The sequence below is a fragment of the Arvicanthis niloticus genome, chromosome 18 (genome assembly GCF_011762505.2).
Source record: "Arvicanthis niloticus isolate mArvNil1 chromosome 18, mArvNil1.pat.X, whole genome shotgun sequence".
In the NCBI taxonomy this organism is placed as follows: Eukaryota; Metazoa; Chordata; class Mammalia; order Rodentia; family Muridae; genus Arvicanthis; species Arvicanthis niloticus.
This window is the reverse complement of record NC_047675.1, coordinates 9,433,691-9,460,140: the sequence shown is the minus strand read 5'-3', so window position 1 is coordinate 9,460,140 and position 26,450 is coordinate 9,433,691. Positions and strand designations below refer to the sequence as shown.

Here is a 26,450-nt window from a genome sequence, read left to right as displayed (position 1 = left end):
GAAAAGCAATGAATAAAATGAATAGTTGTATTACATAACTGCTGGAAAGGACTGTTGGTTCTCTCCTGCCTCCGCCACCAGAGGAGGATAAATGGTGGGTAGCTTTATCAAGTTACATTTAATTAAACAATATTTCTCATACACTATGTAATAAACATTGTTAAGTATTTTATATACCTCACACTAAAATGAAAACTCTGAAAGGCTCATATGAGTCATTAAAAGGCATTATGCTTAGTTAGGAAGAGACTGACCACACATAAGAAAAAGCAGAGCTCTTCCACAGTGGAGTGTCAATATGAGATTTCTTTAATATTACAAGTCTGCTGTATTATGCTGGTCATTCATTACTGAAAAGCAGACCAAATGGCATCTTCTGGTCAAGACAGAGTGCTGATGGTTAAATAATGGGTACATGGCATAACACTAAGTAAGTGTACTTAGCCATTGTCCCATGTTTTAGATAGCATCCTTTCTACCACTCTGTCTTCTGTCAATGTAGCCTTGTCAAATCCAAGAAATGTTTTTTAAAAATAAAGTTCCAAGAAGAAAAAGAAACACTGAAATTTAATTAAAATTACAAAAATATGAAAGAAATATAGACAAATCAGGTCTTAAGGTGATTGCATTCAGGGAGTATAATAAAGATACTTGTTTTACAATTAAATGATAAAATTTAGTTTTATCAAACTGTAGCATCTGTCTACAGAGACTGAGCCATGCTATTTATTCTAGTAGAGGGAAGGGAAAGACAGGAGAGTTTGAGATGAGCTCACATTCTCTTTTACTTTATATTAGTGAATACACCTTGTTGGACACTCTGGGTGTCTATAAAGCTGTAACTGGAGGGATAACAAAAGTATTGTGTGATCAGATTCAAGGACAGAGTTTTGCTCCACTCTTGAACTTGAAAGTCTCAAAGGACAGAAAGGGTCAGAGTGACAAACACACTGATGTCCTGCCATCCATCCTAAGCATAAGAAAGTCACCTTCAAGTCTGTTCTTTGGCCTCATTCCTACTCACAGAGAGTTAATGAAAGATTGCCTACCACTCAGCAAGAAGATTTTGTTTATTCTTGTTTTCATGATAGTTTTTTTTAATTGAAATTGCTTCCAGATTAAAGTACACAGCACTCAGTGATTAGGTAATAAAAGTGCCCAGAGACCAAACTAAGTAGAAAGAGAATAAACTAACCATATCAACTATGTTCCACAATCCCACAGTTGAACTGTAGAACGTTCACCAAGTGGCAAAGATGGTTCTAAAGTACTGAACAATGATAATGATAAGAAAATCATCTTAGTTGTAGGTCAAATTAATAGTCCAAAAAAGAAAAACGAGAATTTATACCAACACAGAAAATTTGCCATAGAAAACACAGCTATAATTTCAAAGGAAAATTTTTCCACTGAATTACTGGTCTTGATGATAGAATTTGGTGCTATATTAGAGTAACACTTGTGAAAATAGGAGTGATATTAGATTTGTAAACAACTGAAGCTTCCAGAGAATAAACAAGGCAACAATTAGTCAAAAAAGTGGATTTTGACTTAAGCATGTTCCCCAAAAGTTGGGGAAACAACTGAGAAAGTGTGTGAGCACAGTTTATAGATTCTCAAGTGAGAGACTCAGGCTAGGGAAAAAAACACACACACACACACACATGCGCACGCACACGCACACACACACATGCGCACGCACACACACACACACACACACACACACACACACGCGCACAGACACACACATTCCGAAACACTGGCTAATAGCTAAGTCAATATAATGCACAGATTTGCTAAAAATGCATAGAATGAGAAGAAAGGTTTAGAAAATCATTCATAAGACACAAAGATATTTAGGGGGATAACTAGTGATTCCTTGGGGAACAAAGCATAAAATGTAATAAGGAAATCTGAAGACAGGAATACAGAAGCAAACAACGAAATACTGCCATTACTCCATTGAAATGCTCTCTGTCAAGTACTAAGGCCATTGGGTAGAGAGTGGGCTACTTTGATGGGCTGATATGAGAATAACTGTTTGACAGCAGGATACAGGAAACAGTAAGAGAAAGTATAAATCATACAGACTGGTATAAGAAAGGAAGATGAAAAAACACTGACAATGAGACAAGGGTCTCACAAGAAGCTGTAGAAATTTTAGTTTGCTCCCACAATGACCTCATGTCTTGTTGAGAAAAAAGATATATTCACATATTCATAAGTTAAATATAGGGAAAACTTCCCAATCACTTTGAAAAGCCCAGACCACATAAGTAAAGATCAATAAATCCATATTTCTGACTGGTGTTTTTTTCAACTTGACAAACACCTCAACATATCTAGGAAGAAGGGATCATAATTGAGAAAATGTCTCCATAAAACTGGCCTGTCAGCAAATCTGTGAGACCATTTATTTGATAACAATTGATGTGGGAAAGCCAAGGACACTATAGATAGTGCCACCACTGGACAGGTGGCCCTGTGGTGACCAAGAAAGCAGGCTGGGCAAACCATTAAAGGCAAAGACAATAAGCAGTATTCTTTCATGGTCTTTGTTTTAGTTCTTTCTCCAGATTCCTGCCTTGAGTCCTTGTTTTGATGTATACCTTCATAGGTCTTATGATTGGCACATATACACGGAAGTAAATGCTTCCTCGAGTTGATTTTTGTCAGTGTGTGTTATAAGAGTAATACAAACCTAAGATACCTGTCCATACTAAAATAAAAATGAACTGTGAACAAATAACACCATAGCAATGAAAAAAACAGAACACACACACCTAGAAAGTAGACACAGAACTTTCAAGCTTCCATTTGCAAAGACGTAAGAGAAAGAGCCTTACCCTATAGTCAAGAAAAATCCAGCAATGTATATGACCAAAACTTTCCAAAAGAATCTATCAATCAATCTGAATCTAGAAAACACAGTGGCCTCCATGGGACTGAGAATGAGAAGAATGCCAGGTTACACACAGGTAGTGAAATCTCAGCCAGAATGTTTGATGAATTACTAATAGTCAGTTCAGAGGTAACATCAGGTAGATAGAACCTCAAATCAAGGGTCATCTAAATTCATTAATATGTTCTCTGTCTTACGCATCACTCAGGTGCTCATAAAAACCACAGAGCTGAGTGGGTGTCTAGAGACGGCACCTCTTTGTGACACATGCCCGTGGGAGGAAGAGCAGTCATCTCAGTAAAAGAGCATAACACTACTCTAATCACATCTCAACAGTGCAGAAATGACAGGTCCTTGTCTGTGGGGCCACACTCCTGCAGCCACTGAAATTATGGAGTGGAAACAAGAAAAGAGGGGAAATCTCAGGATACAGCGCCACTAAGGATTTTCAAATCCTTTTTTACTGTGCCCCCAAATCAAAGAGCTTACTATCTAAGGTGTGGGCTCTAAGAGGATAGCAGAGGACATCCCTGCCTGACTTCTACCCCACCTCAATGGACAACAGGGTGCTAATAATAGCACACTACCTACACACCACTAGTAGAGACATAACAGCATTCAACAGTGAATTTCTCTTCCAGCAAAAGCCTAAAGTTGAGAGCAGAGAGAAAAGTTTCCATCCATTCAGCCCTACATCTACTAAGTAACAGTAACATCAAAAGAACATGTAGTTAGTTTAGTTTTGCACTGATTATCATAGAAACTATACTGGAGCCCTGCTAAGTTACTAGACTGATTCCACCTCTGTACAAATATTAAAGGCTTAGAAGAAAAACTGAGATGTCCACCTCCAGCCATGAACTCTCTTTTGAACAGACTCAGCTGTTCTACATAGCACACAGATAAGAAAGAAGAGGAAAATGAGCGAGGAAAAGGAAGAGAAGAGAAAGGAGGAGAAGAAAAAGAGATGATGAGGAGGAAGATGGGAAGAGCAAGGGGAAGACTAGAAGAAGCAGAGGGGGGAGACTAAAACAAGAAAAGTCTTTTAAAGAAAATGTATGAATGTCATCAAAAAGGCCAGATCCAGACAGTGTACAGATGCTAAAATTATCAAAAAACCAAATAGGAAAGAGATTGTTCTGAAGGCTATAGCAGAAAATTCTACACAACCACGTGAGGAATGTTAGCAAAGACAGAAACAACAAAACAAATAAAATAAATATTAAGAATGTAAAATACACTGGGTAATAAAATGAAGACTTTTTGACAGACTGATGTGTAACTGTCATAACAGTTTCCTATGAACTAGGAAATCAGAAAGTAGATCAGTAGAATGCACCCAAACAGAGACACAGGAACCAAAGAAGAGACTGGCGACATGTGGGTGACAACACCAAGCTACAAGCTAACAGACTTTCAGAGGAGACAACAGAGCAAATATTTGAGGCAGTACTGACTGGGATTGTTCCAAAAGTGTTTAAAAACATCAAAACACATATTCAAGGAGCTCAGCAAACATCAACCAAGATAATAGCCCCCTACACACCAGTAAGCCACTGGCGTGTGTGTGTGTGTGTGTGTGTGTGTGTGTGTGTGTTTGTCTGTTACTCTCTCTTTCTCTCTGTCTCTTTCTCTCTGTCTCTGTCTGTCTGTCTGTCTGTCTCTCTCTCGCTAGCTCTCTCTCTCTCTCTCTCACACACACACACACACACACCACCACCACCACCACCACCACCACCACCATAAGTCTTATTCATAGCATTGAAAAACAATCACAGGGAAAATCCAAGCAAAAAATAACAAGTTGAGAAACACAACAGCTTCACGCTAGAAGCTACGCATTGCAGAAAAGAACAAATGGGGCCTTCAGTGTTCTGAAATTAGAAAACCCATCAACCCAGCATTCTACACAAGGTGGAAACAACTGCTAAGTACTGAAGTGCACTAACAGGTCTTTTCCAGAAATAATGAATGATAAACTCATTATCAGTACTTCAAAAAACCTTAAGAGAAGTACTTCAAGCATAGCAGACACATGCAGGTCTATGAAATAAATGAGCAGCTCCAGGATGGTACAAAAAAATAGAAGTTAACTTCATTTTCTCTTGCTTCTAATAAGGACAAAAGAAAATTGCCTAAGGCAGAGGTGAGTGTTGTCTGTTCATACAGTAAATGTACAAGGTCCTGGGCTTGTCCTGCAGCACTAAAACAAAACATAAAGAAAAAGCAAATAATCTGTGGGCCTTATTTTTGTTGTAGTTGTTGTTTTTGTTATTGTTACAAATGCTCTATTTAGATGATGCAATGTAAAATCAGCCATTGATAATATATAAAATATAAAACACTATACTGGTAAACTTTACAGACAAAACTCACTATATTCTGGAGTTGACTTGTAAGCCAGAGACAGCAACTGCTAGTTTAAAGCAAAAATTATATATATATATATATATATATATATATATATATATGTGTGTGTGTGTGTGTGTGTGTGTGTGTGTGTGTATACACACACATATATATAACTAAATACATATATATTACTAAAATATATATTACTAAATATATATATATATACATATATATATATTACTAAAAACATCAAGAAGAAACACTGAGGGATATATTGTATTGCTTATATATTAAGGGCATGGAATATAATTATTCTACTAACACAAAAGAAGGTAGACACTGAAAAATTACACTGAATATGGCAATCCTGGGGTAATCATTAATGACATTTAAATGTGTGTGATATGCTAATAATAGAGATAGAACAGAATAAAAATATAAAATACCTATACAATTAAAAAAAACAGAAGAAAACTAGAATATATGACTGCAATGGTTATAATCTAAACGCCAATTTAATTATATTACTTTCAATTTATTTCACATAAAAATAGCAATTTTCAGAACTAAGATTATGAAGAATAAAAAATGTAAACTGCATATATTTCACAGCTACATTTAACTATTTTTGTTATATTTTAATATGATATCATAGATATCATAAGAAACAAAAGAATGAGAAAACATGTATACTCCAAACACTCATCAGAAGAAGGCTGGGTCACTTCCCAAATACTGAACACAATTTGTTTTATATCTACTAATATTAACAGGGTCATTGTTAATTATAAAATGTTAATCACCAAAAGGCAAAATAAGCCTAAATATATCATATGTCAATAATAAGAATAAATCTAACAATGGATCCAGAAAAATAAATAGATAACTTCACAGTTATACCAGAAGAAATCAATGTTCCTCTTAACTATAGACAAACAAATCTACCAACAAATTCACCTACCTAACATCTAGAAACTTATCCATCTTACAGCACAACTCACATTTTCTTTTGAAGGTGAACATGAGGAATTCACTAAGATAGATTATGTTGTGGATCACAAAATGAAGCCTAGCAAATTAAAAGACATGAAATCATAAAAAATACATTTCTGCCCAAAGTAAAATTTTACTGGAAATCACTCAGTAAAAGATATTTAGAAAGTACTCCAAGTGACTGGAAATTAAATAATATATTTCCACATAACCCTTGAATCAAAAATGAAGTTATAATGATACATATTATATAGTTTAAATTAAGGAAAGTCTATATATTACAAATCAAAATATGCTTGAGAGAATGCAACAGTTTTAAATGCATATATTAGAAAAAGGGGTCACAAATCCATAATCTAAGCTTGTACTTTAGAATTAAAAACAGTCAAATTCCATTTACAAAAGTGGAATAAAGAAGACGTAAGTATAGATAACAATTATAATGATGAAGATTTACTTTCCAGGAAATATTTTAAATGCCAGTAAATAAATAGCAAAGGCAAAAGCCTCCATCAGAAATAAAATCCTTCCAATTTCATTTACTACTTATTAAATATATCAAGCAGAACTGGCTGAGAAACACATTGGGAAGCTTTCAAATTTACTAGCCATCTGGCAAAGCAAATGCGATAGGACCATCAACAGGTAACACTATTAAATTTCAAACCTCAAATTTTGGGGAACTTGAGTCATAAAAGTTTCTGCACTGATGGAGCATCAACCAGAGTGAAAACCAAGCTGGCAACACCTAGTAAAAAAATCAATGCCAGCCATAGTAGAAACCATGTTAACTACATATGGATATAGCTGAAAAACCAATGCCAGCCACAGTACATGTCAGGCTGACAGTGTCTGGTAAAGCTGAAAACCAATGCCAGCCAGAGTAGAAACCAGTTGGCGATGCCTGCTAAAGTTGAAGCCAGTGACAGTCATAGCACAAACCAGGCTGATAATAGCTGGTGAAGTGGAAAACCAATGCTATTTGCAAGCCGTTATTGGAAAGAAATGCTTACACATGGAAGTAAGAAAATAATATGGGAAACGTTCACTAGAGAAGCACCAATTTTAAAAAAAAAAGCCAAAACATTGCAATCAGGCCAAAAATCCATTACTAAGAAAATACATCATCATATTGGGAAGTTCAAGTTGTATTTGGTAGCAAAGTTAGTAAATATTTGTTTCATATAACCAAAAGATAAAGCTCAGAAACTATTAAGAAAAGAAGAACCAGAGGCAGGGCAAGCAGGAAGAAGACGTGGTAAAATGTTTAGAGAGATTCAAAACATGTAAGCCAACACTCTCGTAATTTAAATTGTGAAGACAGTGGTCTGAGCTCCATGTTACACAGAGTATACAGACGTGAGACACAACTACAGAAACACACTGGATGACCAGTAAAGCCAGACTGCCCCATGATGGTGAGAAAGAGAGAGGGACTGGGAACGTGGCCGAGGAGAGAACACAGTAGTTTTGAGTTTTCTTAAATTCCATTTTAAAAGTACTCTATTTTTCTTTATTCCTTTGTATTACATATTCTTATGAATTTCATTAACTAAAAAGAGGCAAGACCATGTGCTGGGAAGATATGAAAAGGAAGAATATGGGAGTTTTAAGTAGGTAGAGGGAGCCTAAAGCCGGCTGTGAGCACTAAGTAGAAACAAGTGGGCTGTGCTTGGGACCACAGAGTGGTGTGGGGGGTGGTGAGTGACAGCTTAACTACTTGATGGCTTTCTCCCAAAGGACTAGACAGCCCAGAGAGCACAACTGACACGGTGTTAAAAATTTGCCTCGTGGTGTATTGAGGGAAAGATGAAACCAATAACGTGATAGTAATAAGAAAATTGCAGGTCTTTTCGGCTGAATTGGGAAGCCGTTGAAAGGGGAAGATGTGATTTAGTGGCAGATGAGCGAAGTATTCCGTTCTAAAAAGTGAGAACTTCAAAGCACAATCAGGAGATAAGTGGGTGGCTGAAACTGGCTAGCATCTAAATGACAAAGAAACTATGCATGAAGGGTGTTACAGAGGAATTTTCCATGGAAATTAAATCATCTAATCACTTAAAAGTATAACAGTCGGAACTTGGGGACAAGGAGAAGATTATGTTTCTAAAGGAAAGTTTGCAGAGAGTAGGAACATTGCCAGTAACTATGATCGCTACGAGAATTACAGCAGAGTTATGCATCTGGAATCTTAAATGAGATTATAGCAGCCTAGGGGACCACTTTCAGGCCTGAGAAAAAGACCACACTGTCATTTCTATAATGTGGACTTTATGCTCCTTTGAGGAAATAGTAGGTCCTTATAAGGGAAATGTTACCCAGGAAAGTGAAAGGCAGAAATATGTAACAATTTGAAAATCAGAATCAGGAGAAGTCATGTCCAGGTAAGACTAGAGTAAAATAGGAAGGAATGGCAGTAGGAGCCTGGGTCTTTAGGTAGAGTGCTGAGGAGACATATTTGTGAGCCTGGGTATTGCCTGCTCTCCTGACTGGTTCCATGCTGTTCTTTCATTCTGCAACAGGCAAGTGGTGACTGCATGCTTTGTCTAGTCTCCATCTCCTCTTTGAACCATTTATGATGTTTCTACCTTCTGCCAATCTTGAAAAGAATAGAGTCTGGAAGTTTGGTTCCATGTTATCATGCTTGGCTAGCACACAAGCACGCAAGCACGCAAAATGCTTTGGCTTTAAAGCACTAGTACTATAAAAGAAACAAAACAAAAATATTTTAAAACTAAAACACAGGACTCACGTGTTTCAATGAATGGTACATGTTTCAATGGTACATAGAATTAACAGACTATGAGAAACTTGGGATGATTATCTCTGAAGAGATGACAACACCAGACCCAGAAATGGACTAGAAGTGTACCCAGCTGTCAGATAACAGGTCCTTGTTCTTAAATGTGCTTTTTTTTTTTCATCTTTCCTTTATCCTGTGACATTCCTGGCTACCACTAACATACCATCCAAAAAATCTAAGAATTTCCACTGGATGTTGAAAAAGTCTTGAAATCCTGCTACTTTATCTAGTCCACTACCACCAGGCACTACCACCTGGGTTCATGCAGTACTTTCATTTTAGTTGAACCTAATGGCTAATATCAGTAGCATCCTGAACGCTTACCAGTTTTCAAATGGCTTCCTCTGTTGTCTTTTAGCACTAAAACCTTAAGGCAATGATGCAACTGTGAGATTTTAATGTCTATATTTAAATGACAAAGGTTTTCCCTTGATATTTTCCTCAAACTGTGTATTGCAAACATGGTATCTAGCAGTCCATCTCTACCGTGTTTCAAGAGTAGGAATGTACAGAGATTATAATATGACCACAGGTTATTCCCTATTTTATATGTATTCAAGGAGAAGGCTAGAGAAATGGGGCCTGAACAGTGGCAGATGTTTCAAAATCATTCCAAGTGTGGTCACATATATACATCCAAGACCAGTTAGATTTCATGTGCCTGAGCAAAATGAAAGCTGAAGCTTTGATTATATCCTCCATGCATTCCTTATACAGACATCATCAAGGTTATTAATTCACATAGCTCATTGAATTGCTTCTGATGATACATTTCAGGTTCTAAGCAGTATTGACCAAAATATCTGCAGCTTCTGATGATGCATTGCTCATTTTCTTTTGATATTTAAATTTTCAAAGTGAAATAACATATTTAATTAAAACACTGTCTTCTGCTTTTTATTATGGCAGGCAAGAATAAATGTCCATGTGTGACTATTGGAATTTCATGTTAGCTCTGCAGAGAAGTTCACATAGTGCCCACGGTTATCTACAAAGGATACAACCTGGCATGCTAAGCCTTCTCATTCCTGTGGCCAAGAGCAGACATGGAATACATTATACATTTTTTTTCATTGCTGGATTCTTACCTCACCGATGGGCATACAACCATACATCTTATCTTAAAATATTTACTTAGTAAAATCATTTTGCACTGAATATAAGGAGAAACAACATACAGCATGAAGCAAGGAAAATTCAGTTGCTAAACACAACTGGCTCCCAAATGAACAGGGGTGAAGTGTCATACTTGAGGACACTAGGGCACCTACAAAATCATGCTTTAATTGTCTAAGACATATCACAGAGCTAGAACGAGCCATGGATCGAATTAATAAATTCATCTATATCATGAGGTGTCTTCTGTGATCAGAAAGAAATGGCAGATGCTAAGGCCTGGAGAGACTAGGAACTCACTTTACGCCTTGAATAATGAAAAAATAATGAAATGAGAAAACTTCACTACCACTCCTTGTCTACCTCCCTGATGGCTTGTAGAGGTCAATTTCATGACTTCTTTGGTTTTAGCATGAGGAGAAGTGAAGAGAAGATATACCCGTCATTTGTATGATATGCATTTAATAAGCACCGAACATTGTATAATGTGCATGGTACAAACAGAAGTTTCTTCAGTCTTCCAGAGCACTGGTTTTCCGGGCTTAGTTAGCATTACCTGGACTGCAGCCATGTCTACACTCAGCTCTGCAGTCCTCTCTTTGCATCCCTCTCCCTGTCCCCTCTCCCCACCCTCTCTCTCCACCCCTCTCTCTGACTCCACTTTCTCCCCCCACCCCTTTCTGTACCCCTCTCCCTGCCCCCTCTTGTTGGGCCCCATTTGGGCCCTGGTTTGGGCCTTGTCGACAAACATGAGCTTGACTCAAGTTTCTTCGGCCTTGTGGGCCTTGTGGGGGAGTCTAAGCCTGGCTTGAGTTTGAGACCTGTCTTAGTCACTTCCATACAAGAGTGACTCGCTGTTGCTGATGTAGAGCTTTTCCAATGACCCTGTCAGTCACCACATACCCTTCTCACCCTTCCTCACCCTCTACGTCATCTCACCCCACCAAAACCCCTCCTTCCTATGCTCCAAGTTTATGTAAACAAGAAATTGTTACATTAAAGTTGAGTTCCTTCTTCGGCAAGACTCCGGCCAGGTGTGTTTCTTTGGACACTCACCATCCAGCTCAGCTCTGGAGAGACCGAGCCAGACTGGGACTGCTCTCTCCTCTCTCCTGGACCTGCTGGCTCCTCTTGCTTCATTCCTTGCTCTGTCCTCCACACACCTCTGCCTTCATCACAGTCACATAGAACTTATGACTCCTTTTTTCCCTGGAAAGTACCGTGAGCATTTCCTCACTATTCTCTGTTCTTTTATTGATGTAATAATCTTGCCTTTGTTTAAGTACTTCTTGCTGCTATTCTGGAGCCTCCTTACATTCTTTTATGCCATATTAGTCTGGTGTATATGCTGGCGTTCCTCTCTCATGGCATCTCTAACTGTAGCCATTCACCAAGTGAACAGCAAGTGCTTAAAACACTTAAAACAACTATCAGCCCAGCTTACCAGGACTCTTCTGTCGGGCTTCTTGGACAATTTATTTCACATTATTCCTTAGATACATTTTTTTTTATATTGGGAAGATGCCAATCCCCATTTATTAAACTATGACAACAACTAAATATATTAACCTGCACTACGTTTTAGGTGTAATGTCGGACACAGAATGTATTTCTGCAACTAAAGATTCTCGTGGTGACCAGAAACAAATGTAAATGCATGCCATCCAGGGTTCTAAAGCAGGATCCATTCAAGTTTCATCTGTGCTATATCCTTTTGTGTCCAAAGAAGAGATAGGGAGACTGTAGAAGAAGCAGATATACCGAAATAGTTCTCAACATCATGTGCATGCAATTTACAAACCAAGGAAGGAACACAGTGATAAAAGGCAAAAGAAAAAGTGAAAAAAGGAAAAAGATGCATGAAACTTCCACTGGGTAGCAGGGTCTGGCTCCTGGCTCTGAAGAATACAAACAGGAAGTTGAGGACCCATTTATCCTGACACAGCCAACAGAGTCTTTTAGCTTGATGTTTAAAGACTAAATTCCTCCCTCCAGTAACACAGGTGTCAGGATGGGAGCAAGTCATGAGTTTTATGGAGCTTCACTCTCATAGAAGAGAAGGAGAAAATGATACCGAAGAGAGAGAAAAGGAAGAGGCATGGACATGCATGTCACTTGGCTTTCATAAGCTCTATGTTGAGCTCAATTTCTACTGATGCCAACACAGCACACTTTCTGAAAACTTAGCCAATATTTAAGTAGTGAAATAATGATCTCATGGGGCACCTTGTGCTGCTCCATGGATTTGCTATTCAATAAGAATTTAAAAGATTTGTACATCAAAAATCTGGAGACAAATAAAAGGATGAAGGGAGAAAGAGTGAGAGGGAAAGAGAAAAAGAATAAGGAAGGCAGTAGCAAGAGAGGATTGTAAATGAATCAAAGCAAATGGCCAAGCATGTGAACTGTTCATGAATGTCAGCAAAGTGACCGTTACAAAGGAAGCAGGATATAGGTGTGATGTCATCTAATGGCAGTATTCACAGGAGGCTCAGGCCATTCTTGCTTATGTTAGGCATGGTTTTTAACCCAAAGAGTAGCACAAGTGGAGTGATTTGTTCTGTGATACTCTGAACTGACAGTGTCACTCAATGAACCAAACACTGAGAACCCACTGAGTAAGACTCAAAGTGCCATGTGCAATTCTGCAACATGCTGCCTTGGCTATAAGTGGCGCTTAGAGCCTGGGTGGAAGAATCTATAACATTATCACATCTGCAAGAGGCAGTTTGAATGAAAAGATCAATGAATCTGCCTTTGAGTCTGCTTTTGTTGGACAGAATCAATAAGCACAGTGTCTGTGCTTTCACTGACGACACTTTATGCTAGATATTGTGGTACATGTCCACAAAGCTAGCATCCCTTCTTGTTTGGCTTCCTGCTGGTTCCTTTCTAGTGCTCGATAATATACATCTAGGTTGAGTGCTAAGCACCAGCCAGTATGTAATCGGAGACACCAGGCAAGCTAGAAATAGTACTGAAAAATAAGATTAGAAAATCTGAAGATAAAGAAGATGTGTACAAAATGTGGAGAATAAAGAGAGTCCAGGGCAGCACAAAGAGGAAGGGAGCTGACATGTATCCAAGGCTTCAGAAGATAAGTTCTTCCTAGTAAAGAAAAGCTCTGGAAATTATAATCTATGGAGAATGGGAGATTTCACTTATATGAGAACGGGCCTCAGTAAGTTCACATTGCAGCTGTACCGCAACTTCACAGAGACCACTTCAGGACCTCACTGGTGTTTGCTCAGTATGATTGGGCTGTTCCTGTTTTCCTCCTTATTTGCTTCCATGTTGATTCTTTGCTTTCTTTTCCTTGTCTTTTTCTGGTCTGAAACTAATTTCGATAAAGACTTCTAATTGTATTCCAAATTTGAAACTCTTCTTTAGTAGAGAGAAACTGACGAGGAATAATGAAAGGAGGCTGCCTCTTGTCTTTCCAGGGATGAAACAGAGCTTTGGGGACTTATTTGTGATTTTCTTCTTCTTTTTCAATAATAATCAATTTAATTGAAAGATGCTGAATTCGCCTATAAAATCAATGGCCTTTCATACAGAAATGATAAACTTTCTCTTGGTAAAGTGTAAATTAGCTATAGATCTCAGACTCTTTGGGATGTCTGTTGCCTCATGTAGGAAATCCCAGTGTATACAAGAATTCTTTAACATACTGACCTAAGCATAGGCTCTACCCATTTGCTCCACTTCAAGAAGCTTGTTTGATCTAGGAATTGAGAGTAGGTTTAAATTAGCAGAATTTTAAAATTAAGACTAAGCATTTTTGGTGGAAAGGAACTAGTCAGGTTAGATGAGATGCAAACAATAATGTTGTGGTTTTCCTGTGTTGATTTGACTTTAAAAACTAACATTGCTAATGCTGATATTAAAAATTATTTGTTAAGCTCTTATTTCAGAGATCCTTACTGCCACCTAAGGCTATCTCCTCACTTTCTAATATACTGAGCACTTGAAGCAACTAGCCATATAATCTAAGCAAAAAAATTCTGTGCTAGATGAAGCTAAACCATCATGGCAAGGAGATACCCTGCCTTGAATTATCTGGATTGTAGGAAACTGGTTTAATAGTCATAAACATAAAATGGGCCTCAGTTCCAAAAAGTATGCTAGGCTCCAGCGTAAAGGAATATCTTAAAACAGATCCCAAGAGAAGCTAATGAAACTGCTCTTACAACAGATTTGAGATCTTCTCAAATTTTACAATAGATTTGAGAAATATTAAGATAAGTAGAACACATATTACAATATACATATACAATATTAGACATTCAAGTTCATGTCTGCACATACATGTCTGACAATTGGTGTGTGTGTGTGTGTGTGTGTGTGTGTGTGTGTGTGTGTGTGTGTGTTTGGAGTGATGTTTTTATACACTATGTAAAGATTGTCTCTGTATCATACAAATGAAGTTTTCTGAATCAGCAGAGATCTGATTACAGGCCAGACTTTGGTAGTGTTAAGCACCATCTGTCTCAGTGTTTTTTTAAACACTTCCTCTCCCACCTTCTGATTGGTAAAATAAAAATCTGATGGCCAGTAGCAAAGTCAGAAAGTAGAAGATAGGACTTCCGGGAAGCGATAGGACTCTGGAAGAGTTATTAAGTTACAAGTTAGTTGCGAATAAGCCTAACTGTAGGGCCTAGGCATTCATAATAAAGGTCTCTCTGTTATTATTCCAGGAGCTCTGTGGTCCCAAAGAAAGTCCTGTAATATTAGTGTGTGCATGCGTGCATGCGGTGTTATATGTATGTGTGATTGTTGATTTTGCTTTTTGTACAATGTATAAAAAGTCTACACTGTTAGTCTGTGCTTAGAGCAGGTGATGATTGCAGTTTCAGTTTTCAGATACTTCCAAACTTTCTTTACCTCAAACCATGCCATGCATAATGTTATTGGGAAGTTGCATCCAAAGAAATGAACTCATTAGACACTTTCTTCCATCAGCAGTGACCCAATTCCACTGTACTTCCTCAGGAGATGAAATGCGAAGATTGGGGGAGAGGGAGTGATTTGAAACCATCTCTATACAGTGACTCAAGAGAAAATACATGGGCAGGGAAAATCACCATAAAACACAGGTTAAATTTACCAAGGCAAATGGTCCCAAGTCACCTCTTGATAGATATTAAGGCCCTGCCATGCCAGGCTGGTTTTTTTCTTCTTCTTAGACTTAGCTCCTGTTTGTCTCCTGGGTGGCCATAATGATGTCGCACTACCCATTCTGTTTCTTATTTTTTAGTCCTTTTCCTTCCATGCCATCTTCTTTCCCTCCCCCTTCTTTTTCTCCTTTTCTGTCTCCTTTTTCCTCCTCATTCTCTTCCTCATCCTCTGCTTCTACCTTTTTCCATTTTAATTTTGTGCTCCTCAATATTCCTGAGTATCTTTATGATTATACTTCAGGTCTTAATTTAAAATCAGCCATAAAATATGCACTATTTACCCAAACTCAGTAAACTCTTCCATTCTTTCTCAGTGTATTGCCCTATTGAACTCTGTATGTTTCCTTAATATCATTTAATTATAAGCTTTTCTCACACATGGATTTTTGCTTATGCCATTTCTTCCACTGGACATTAAGTCCTGTGAAAGCAAGATGGGACATGTCTGTGCTGTTCAGTCTTGTAAAAGCCTTTCAGAGGTTGCTTCCTAATGGGGTAATGATAACTTGTTAATTTTCACCTTTTTATCTATACCCAGTATACCTGAAGCTTCCAAGTATTCTTAATATAAACAAAGCAATTAATTTATCTTCATAATATGCTCAATTGTCTTTCAGTATGCATTCACACTTATCTAAGTCACCAAATGAGCAGTGCTATAAAACAGATTGTTAACCAAAAAAAAGCTATGTGCTTGAACAGTTATCAGCATAATGTTTATTATGCATTGTTATGGGGAATGACTCCTGTACCTGATATATGTTGTATTCTTCAATGCCGTGGATCTTTGATTATTGTTTCACTGATTTTAGGGCTCTGTAAAGTAAAAAAGAACAAAGTTTTAGAATGCTGTGTTACACATACACATGCATACTTTATCTTAATAAATTATCTGTCTGTGAATACATAAAATAAATACACAGCATTATAAACATGTATGACTCATTACACTGTTCACAGAACACTACTTCTAGTCTGTTAATAAGCTCCTTGCAAGCCAAAGAGTTGACTAGAAGAATTATCATTGTCCTTTATGTCCTACTCACATGTGCCTGGTACTATTCTTTGCCACACACTGTTCTACATTGCAGAGATTAATTCATTTATTCCTCATAACTACAGGCCAACATGAGGTCAAATCAGTAGGTCTATATTACCCAAACCCTACACATTCCAAGAATGCCTGTCTTCAAGACTAACCTTTAGTTGGCTGCTTGGGGATGACTCCTGAACTCGTAAAACAGTCTGATAAGAGGGTCTGAACTTTTCAGACCTTAGTGTCATTTGTACCTTGTCTCTCCTGTTTCCAGTATTACCTTCTTCCTCACCTTTCAAGCCCTCCCCCTGCCATGCCCTCCTCCTACCCATAGCATCTCTCCTCTACCTACTCATAGCATCTCTCTATAGCTTCTCTCCTCACATCATAGCCCCTTTTTATTTCCTAGTGTCTGTATTTATTCCAGGTTTTATGCCCACAAAGGACATATGGAATAGTATTGCATTATATTTACATAAAATCATATAATACATGCATGTGTTTGTGTATGTGTTTAAAGGCATCACTGTCCCATGTCACTGCTTCACAGAACTTGAAAGTGAGGCTGTGCTGAGGACACCAAACACTTTAGATAAAGGATTTGAAGGAATTTAGCTGGATCCAAGCCAAAAGTCTCCTCCCTGAGGGCTGGCTTTCATAGTACCTTATGCAAGATGTCAAGGGAGAAAAACATCACTAGTCCTACACAGCTGTGACACCAAGAACCACAATGGCTAGAATAACAAGAGATTCCCAGGTGCAACACTGGCACTTGTATCTTAGGAGCAACCAACACCTATCTAATTGGACATTAGATTCACTCAGTAGGGGGGACCTTATGCTTTGCACTACAAACCTAGCCAACTAGTCACAGCTGTGAATCTAGGCAGACTAAAGGAGAACCTGCTAATGCCATTTCTTGAGTAAGTATTATTTTTAACTCTATTGTAAGTGCATATTCTTAGAGCAATGGGTAAATGTAGCTCGTGTCTCTCCTTAAAGAAGCTTCTGTTAGCAGCAGATAGAAAACATAACAGAAAAACAGCTGGTCAGAATGCAGAAAATGATGGTAGGGTACCCAGCCCAAGTGACACATGTTCAACCAGCTCCCTACACCAAAAGAAAGAACACCGTGGAAGAGGGACCAGAAAATTATAAAGACTAAAGGATCAGAAAATCTGCTGTGAGATAATGTCTTCTGTATATGACCGAGAGGTGCATGTGCGAAATTCAACAACATGGTTATTTAAACAATATCTGAAAAATGATGACACCAGTTGACATACAAGTATGGATAATGGCGATCTCACAACACTCTCCATTCCTTGAGGAAGAGCAATGGGTAATTAGTGACTGTCAGAAGAGGGAGCATCAGTCTTCCCAGAGATGAAAAACAGTAATGAATTTGAGCAAGAGTGTGAACATTGCAAAAAACAAAAACAAAAATGGGAGAGATGGGCTGATTAAAATATAAGACACCTTGTATAAGATAATTTTAATTAATTTTTTAAGGCATGTCTTGGTATGCATGATGCTTTACTCTTTGTTGCTCCAGGTAGTTAGGTAAGTGTATTACAAAGCATGGCTTAGAATGAAGGCCTGATGATGCTTTAGGGAAGGAACACTGGAGTCTACAGAGCTAAGATCATGAGCCTACCCTGTAGGCTCATGTAATTAACCCCAGCTAGGACTCTGGAGCTCAGAGCCCAAATGAGTTCTCCTGGTTTTCCATAACTCTTCCCTGTTGCATCTTTTTGCTGAGAGCTATGAGCATTGATGTACATGACTCCATCAGAAAGAAATTCCAAAGATCTTTCCCTGAGTAGCTTCATGAACCTTTTCCTACCATGGATTCAAATTACATCCTTTTACTCTCATAAAACATGTCAAGATTGTCCAGCTTTTCATACTATTAGGAAGGCTCCCAGTGCCTACCTGAGAGTGACCCTGGGGGACATAAGTTCTTTCTGACTTAGAAACAGATATAGGAAAGGAACTGAGCAAAAAAAGGTCATGTATCACAGTCACAGTCCTATCATTAATTGGAATCAGTATTTGAATTCTAGCACAATGTTACTGGTCAAAAGTTTGAACATTTTGTCCATATGCAATGTTTTTTTAATTATAATATTTATTTTTATATGCCATGCATAAGTATATTCTAAAATGCTACCTTAATCCATCCCTTGTATTCACAATAAGGAAAGATAACTTTCAAATTTTTATCTTCATCATTAATTACAACTATTTTATTTTATTTATATAAGAGTTATAATTAACTAGCATGTGTCAAGGCCCTGGGTTTAATATATAGGAATTAATAAAATAATGTGAGATATTTCATTGAGTTAAATATGTCTTTTAACTGTTGCACTACTTAAGAAACAAAATTCTTCCAGCCTTGACAATGATGCAGGTGTAACAAATGATCTCCCCTTCAGACTGGTTCCCAGGCCACAACAAAAGCCAAATGTTCAGATATGCAAGTTGCTTCCAGAAAGTGATGTAGTATTTGCATGGAGTCCAAATGCAGCCTATCTACACTTTAAGTTATATCTTAATAATTAACAATACTTAAGCTCAATGCTATGAAAATAGATATGCTGCATTGTTTAAAATGTAATAACAAAAGTATGTGAATTATCAGTACAGATAGAATAAAAATATTTTATCGCCAAGAATGAGCTCAAGGATGTAGAATACATTGTTACAAAGAGCCAATGGCTTTTAATTTAAACAATTAAACCACAGGGGAATAAATAATACATCAAACCAGGCCTACATTGAGAAACAAAAGACTTCATCGCTAATTCTCTTAAAAGATCTGATTTAAACGTGATGGATCCAGTAATGGATTGAAGATAAGTGATAGGAATTTTCATAACAAAAAATTAGATAAAACATTACAACTGAAGAAAATATAACCTGCCAATCAATTGCTAAGTAGATGTGAAACAAAAGGTAATACACAAGTCACATAAAAAATGTTTAGTATATTAAGCTTTTATTCTGGTAGACACTGCAAACAATACTCTGGCCTAATTGGTCATGATCACTGTGTATCTGAGATGCTAACTTCACGCTAGCATTTAAACACACCACAAGTTATCCATCTTTTAAAGGTCACCAAGAAATTAACACTTTGTCCCCTTGTACATATTACAGATGTCAGTGCCCTATCCTTAATATCACAACAAAGTGAGTATCATTACATTAAAAGTTGTGATGAGTCTATCCATACGAATGCAGTAGAGCTGCTTAGACATAAACACATTCTCGTGTGATATACTACGTCCCAACACAACCTTAAATGATTTTTAAATTTAAGGAAAGAAAACAGAATTGCAGAATAATTGTGCAAGTCCAAAGAACAAAATTTTATGATGCAGAAACTTAAATTGTGTTATATGAACCTGATTCTTTCAGGCTTATTTGGTCCTCAGTGTTGTGTTATTCATTGCTTTTCGGGCCCCATCATGTAGCCAGACTAATATTTGTTCAATCTTCTGAGGGTCATAGAACCACTAAACAAATACCAAGGAAGTTATTGCAAATAATTAGTCACATTGAACACTTATTACTTCTCAATAAATTATCAAATAGAACATTTCTGTTCATTAGAATCAGAACATTTCTTTTAAAACAAACAGCAAAATTCTATTAAAAATGATATGGTGGTTTTAGACAATATTGAACATTATTATTTATGATTATGATGTGTCGCATTCTGATAGGTTGAAATGGTACCATCTGGAATTGCTGTTTCCATGACTGTGGTCAGTGCATTCTTTGGTCTCTGCCTTCCATCTCTTATCCAGTCTTCCCTTTTACCATAGATTTTTAGGCTTATGTGGAACAACCTAACACCGACTGTGCTGGAGACTGTTGTGTTTTACATGTTGTCCCATGGAAGATACTTGAATTTCAGATACTTTATACTGACCTGAGACATCTGCATGGTTTGGGGGCAAGAGCTTCCTCAGTAAAAATATTTGGCATATGCTAACCACAGGAGTTGGGAGGGTTGAATTGAGAAGTGGTCAATGTTCAGAGAGAGAATAAAAGGTCCAGTGCCTCAGGGAATCTTGAAATACAGAAGTCTTCCAGTATCCCAGAAAAAAAAAAAAAAAAAAAAAAAAAAAAAAAAAAAAAAAAAAAAAAAAAAAAAAAAAAACCAAGGTCTGGGATTTGTATATCTGTTTCACATGGTATCTATGTATGCTCATTAAATGTTATTATAATTAACCTCTTCTAAAATAAGGTGAAAAATTTATCTCCTGCAGCAACTTTCTAAAATCTTACTACTGTTGCCTAATTTCCATCACTTATTTTTAAGACCAAAGTGCAATTTAGCAGTCATGAAGGTTAACCTCACAATGGTCTTAATTCAACTGTGTAATACTTCAAACATTGTTAGAATTAATAAAATAACTCAAGTATATTCCCAGAATGCAAGGTAAATTTGCAACAATAACTTTTACTATGTAATAATAAGAAATAGAAAGTAAACCATTCAAAATATATGAAAGTGATTTCCCAGTGGTAGCAATAATAACCTGAATTGTTGCTACAGGAACAACAAAATCAATAAAATAACTTATGAATAGCTGTGTAAATAAAATTATAAAAAGTTGTAAAAACAACTAAAGCACGATAATGCAGGCATGAGTGGGAAAGTATTTACAATAAAGATATCATTTCTTGCACAAATTAATTTCTAATTTTAATACAATTCAAGGAAAACTTCTAATGAGAGTAATTTTACAGCCTGTTAAATTTTTCTTGAGTTCACTGAAACTGCGGATCATAAAGAAAATTTTGAGTACAGATGCTAAAGATGTTTGCTCTGATGATAAAATATGTCATTGTGATACAACATTTAACATGGTACAGAAATGACTCAGAAAGGAATGTATATACTAATGGTTCCTTATGGAAATCTGCCAAATGCATTGCTTTATCCATTCTTTCATTCAACAATATGTAGCACCTGACTTGTACAACCATGCTGCATATGGAAATGACAACATATTACTTCACCCTCACATTAATTTTGGAGGGGGCAAAGTTAATTGCTATTTTCATTAGTATAATTTAATTTAAACTGACATGAACTCCATGGGAACAGACAGAGAGAAACATAAATTAAGGGTGTGTTAAAAGAGCTACAAGGGTGAAGGAAGAAAATTGTCGAGACGTTGCAGAGAAAATTGCCTATGTTTTAGAAAAAAAAAATCAAATGTGTAATATCCAGCATGGATACCAATTGCAGGTGTAGTGTGAAGGTAAACACACCAAAAAATACAAAATAAAAATAAAAGTATAAAGTTCATTTGCATGCAATTTTATAGAGATCAAGGGTGCTTTTGAAACCTCTAAGCTTATACAAAGAAAACATCAGGCAGATTATACTAGAGAAAAGTCCTTTTGCTTAAATATCAAAATAAAAGTACATGCTATTTGTAATTATCTACTATATTAAAATATACTTTAAATAAACACTTAATACTAACTGTTTATTTAATACTAAGAGATAAGTAGTCAGAGGATAATCTACAATTGGAAACACAGCTCCTAAATGAACACTGTATAATACTTCAAAAAAAAGTTAAATTAATAAAGTACCTCAAGCATATTCCCAGGATGCAAGTATATGATCTCTTTAGTACACAACGAAATAACTAGTAAAGCAGTGACCAAAAATATTTCCCCTAACATATTGGTAAGGAAGAAAGAATATTCAAGTTTGAAGCTGCTTTGGACCCCATGTTTCTGCATCTGAAAACACTTTCTCTGAGTGTCCTTGTGCCTGTATCAGAACATTAAGAATCACTTAAACTCCATGTAGTTAGTGGATGGTACGCATGCCAAGCACATTGTATCTTAACAGCCATCCAATATGTTTTAGGTAACCTATTGTGAATCATTCACCATGGTCCTAAAGGCACCATAGTCAACATTTGGAGCAGGCATGCTGAATAATAACAGGCGAGATTACAAAATTGTTTCTTCATAATAGTACAAGCAAAGTGTGGCACTGGCTTCTCAGAAAATGGCTTTTCAGAAAACACAAATCCACAACTTCAATGTGGCAATTTTAAGCAATTCTAATTATAGGATTCTATTCTAGGAAAGGAAACAGAAATACAGGCAGCAAAGTAAGCCAGGTGTGGCAGCTCACACCTAGATCATGCATTAGAAAGCCTGATGGCTCACAGCAGAGGTGGAGCCATCCAGAGTTTGGGAGAGAGTTCCAGGCCAGCTGGCCTATAGAATGTGATCCAGCCCAAAACAAACAACGGAGAAAAGGGAAAAAGAACAGAGAAATAAAAAAAAAAAAATGAAGAATTTTTGCAGTATGCATTAAATAGGAAAAATGAGAATGTGCATTGATAACAACATATAATATCTGGAAATATGTATTAATAGAGTTGAATATTAACACCATTATACAGATATCTGCTCATGAAGAGTCAAAGATTCTCAAAGGCTCATAGGGCAATGCTGTCTACATAACAATGTTCAGAGTCGTCTTTCCCCTTTCTGAGAATGGTGCCCTACAGCCAGAAAGACTCCTGAGTACCCCAACCTCCCTTCTCTGTTCTCATTAATATATTAGTAAGTTTTCTTATCTATAAAGTGATATGAGTAGCTAATAATAATAATGTAGCAGTAATAATAATAGCAAATGGTAATTCTCTACATAATAACAAAATTAGAAAATCCCAGTGGTCTTAACAGTAAGGTTTTACAACTGCAGCTATATCATTTATGTTACGTATTGAGAAAAAAATCAATTCTATCCATACCAGAAAGTTTAGATGATAATATCTGGGCTTGTTGGCAGTAGGCCAGTGTGGTTGCTTTGCTGCACAGAACCTGTGAAGCATGGCTCTTTTGTTTGGAAAAGTTCCACTGTTCACACATAACCAAGGCAGATATCAGAACCCCATTTCTGATTCTTTCTTGAATTTGAGTGCAAGCATGTGGCCTGGTCCTATGATGCGGCAGGACATAGAGTCAACTCAGAACATATGCCATCTGGCTCTCTATTTTTGGAAGTGACACCCCTGCCAACTCTAAGAAGCAACCAAGCAGAGAGTCAATCCTCAGGCATTGTGTTTAGTATTTAGGCAAATGCTGATGGGCCAGAAGCAGCCCAAAGCCGTCATGCATGTCTACTTGGAGCTCCTAGGAGAAAGGCCTTCAGACCTGAACTTCTACACATCTGCTTTTTATTTTAGTGGAACATAGACAATATTTATTTTCCATTACATCTTACATACACACACACACACACACACACATTTGATGAGTGCATTGAAAAAATACATTTTAAAATACAGAGTAGATTATATGTGGCTAAGACACATGGTTATACAGATGTGAACTGATGGGAATTTTTTTTATATTAAAGGGAAAATATGTTTAGTAGTAGTTTGTAGCGTCATTTAAAACACTATATGTAGCTCAGGTTCTCTGTCTAGGCAATCCCTTTGAAGATCAGCAGATATCACTGGGATTGGTCATTTTTCTGTCATTTGAATCACCTTTACGTCTTGCTGTGATCAAACTATCTCCCCCAGTGATACTGAATCCACTAATCTAACACTCTAGAAGCAAGTCAGACATTTTAGGCTTTGATATTTGACTGTTGCAAAGCTTTTCTTTGGATGTAGAACTGATTATGGATTAGAAATTTTCTTCTCTTATTGTTTGGTGGGAGGAGGAGGTGAATCCTGGGAGTTGTTTATGACTGCCAGTAAGCTACATCTCCAATCCTTTGCATTCTGATTCTTGGAGTAAACTTTTGTTTAAAACATTATTGACTCAGGGAATATCATGAAAGACAAATAGAAAGACAGATGTAAGTGTCACTGAGGAGCACTGAGAAATGCTGTCGTATGGATATGTCATGATCATCCCACATGTAAACACAGCAGCAGTGGTTCAGTGTACACTTGTGCATACACAGCACATACACATAAGGGACAGTCTAATTGCAAAGAAACAATGTCTCAGAAAAAATGAATAAGACAGTGTAGGTAAATGAAATCATAATATACAGTATACATGATGTACAAAATTAAGAGTTCATTTAAAAGACTGAGGAGATTATGTATATATGTGGTCAGTTGATCTAGAATGACTGAGGCCTTGGTTTCTCTCCCAGAACTAGCTTGTACGTTCAAAAGGATAAAATTGCTGATTCTCTTATTTGTTGGGAGCTCTCTTTTTAAACATAACAATTTATTAAAAACAGCCATTTATGACGAAGGACACTGACATTTGGACTAAGCAGCAACCTACCAAATGGGGAAAGATTTCCATCAACTACACAGCCGATAGTGGGCTAATATTCAAAATACATAAAGAACTCAAAAATCTAGATATCGAGAAAAATAACTCAACTTAAAAATGGAGTACAGATCTAAAGAGAGTTCTCAAAAGGGGAACTCAAGTGACTGAGCAGTATTAAATGATGTTCAACATCCTAACTCATCAGAGAAACACGAATTAAAACTACGTTGAGATTTCATCTTACACCTGTCGGAATGACAAGGATCAATAAAATCAAGTGGCAGCTCATGCTGCAGAGGACACGTCCTAAGGGGAATACTCATTGCTGTTCATGAGAGTGCAAACTTGGATAGCAACTAAGAAAATCAGCATATTAACTCCCCAGGAATGTAGGTAGTTGCTGCTGGGAAATTGCTGAGAGTGTTCCTCCAGGGAGAAGTTAGGCATGGCTGCTGTGGATCCATGGTTTCTCACAGGCACAGTCCCAATGACATGAGAGAGTCCATGGGTTTTTGCAGGCTTTAATGTCATGGCGGATGGTGGATAGATCTGGAAGCACCTCCTCCCCCCACCCCCCCCCCAAAAAAAAAAACCCAGGGCAGACCTGAGTTAAATAGGGAAAGAGAGACTGGGGAGGGACTGGGGAAGAATGTTCAATTGGCTCCACCTCTGGACTTCAGGTACCTCATTAGTATGTAAATCTCTCTAGGGCCTGAGGCCTTTTCCTCCTGACTGTTGGCCAGAGACCTCTCTGTGGGAGTGGTTGTGGAAGGCTGAAGTTAAATGAAAAGAACCAGGGCCTGGGAGCAGAGCTGAACTCATGTAGTCCCATAAAGGTTCCAGGGTTCCAACCTCCTTCTTGACCAAGCACCCAGCTTCTTCTCACAGCCCACCACTCCACACGGGAATATGGGAATTGATTTACCTCAAGATTCAGCTCTACCATTCTTGGTCATATACCCAAAGAATGCTTCATCGTACCACAGAGACACTTGATCAACTGTGTTCATTGCTGAATTATTCTTAATTGCCAGATATTAGAAACAATCCAAATCTCCTCCAACAGAAGGAAAAACAAATGTGGTACATTTACCCAATGGAGGAGTGTTACTCAGCCATTCAGAGAAATGACATTATGAAATTTGTAAGCAGATGGCCATGGCCATAACTAGAAAAAAAAATCATCTGGAGTGAGGTAACCCAGACCCAGAAAGATAAATGTGCTATATATTCATTTATATATGGATATTAGCTGTTTAGTCAATAATTACCAAATTACAACCCATAGAATCACAGAAGTTAGGTATAGAGTAAGGGCTGGAGACGGGGATAGATCTCCCTAGGAAATGAAAACAGAATAAATAGCTAAGGATCAATGTGGGGGGTAGGAAGCTTTAATGGAAGGATCAAATAGGAACAGGGAGAGGGAGTTTAAGAAAGACAACTAAAATTAAGGAATATTTGAGAGGTAGTGCGGGAACCTAACATCAGAAGATTCCATATATATATATATAACTATACACACACACACACACACACACACGAATGAAGATTATCTAAGTGAAATTGTCAAGTAATGGGGGATATAGAGGACCAACTTATCATCTCTTGTTGCTAAATAAATCTTTGTATACTGGGATAACATTATATGTAATTGAGGCATTGACCAAACGAGTCCCGTTAGAGTATCCAAATAATCCAGGCTTTTGCCAAGACTATAGGTTGTTCACAAACTGACAGTGAAGACAATTACTGAACACAGCACCTATA

General features: G+C 37.2%; 1 protein-coding gene across 8 annotated transcripts in view; it reads right to left on the bottom strand.

Annotated features, from left to right (window-relative positions):
* Positions 1 to 26,450, bottom strand: part of Inpp4b (inositol polyphosphate-4-phosphatase type II B) — a 702,669-nt gene that overhangs the window by 351,066 nt on the left and 325,153 nt on the right. For all 8 annotated transcript variants that reach the window (XM_034522353.2, XM_076915453.1, XM_076915455.1 and 5 more), the window contains one exon: positions 16,096 to 16,159. The gene's annotated coding sequence lies outside the window, so the exon portion shown is untranslated. The remainder of the gene's footprint in view (positions 1 to 16,095; positions 16,160 to 26,450) is intronic.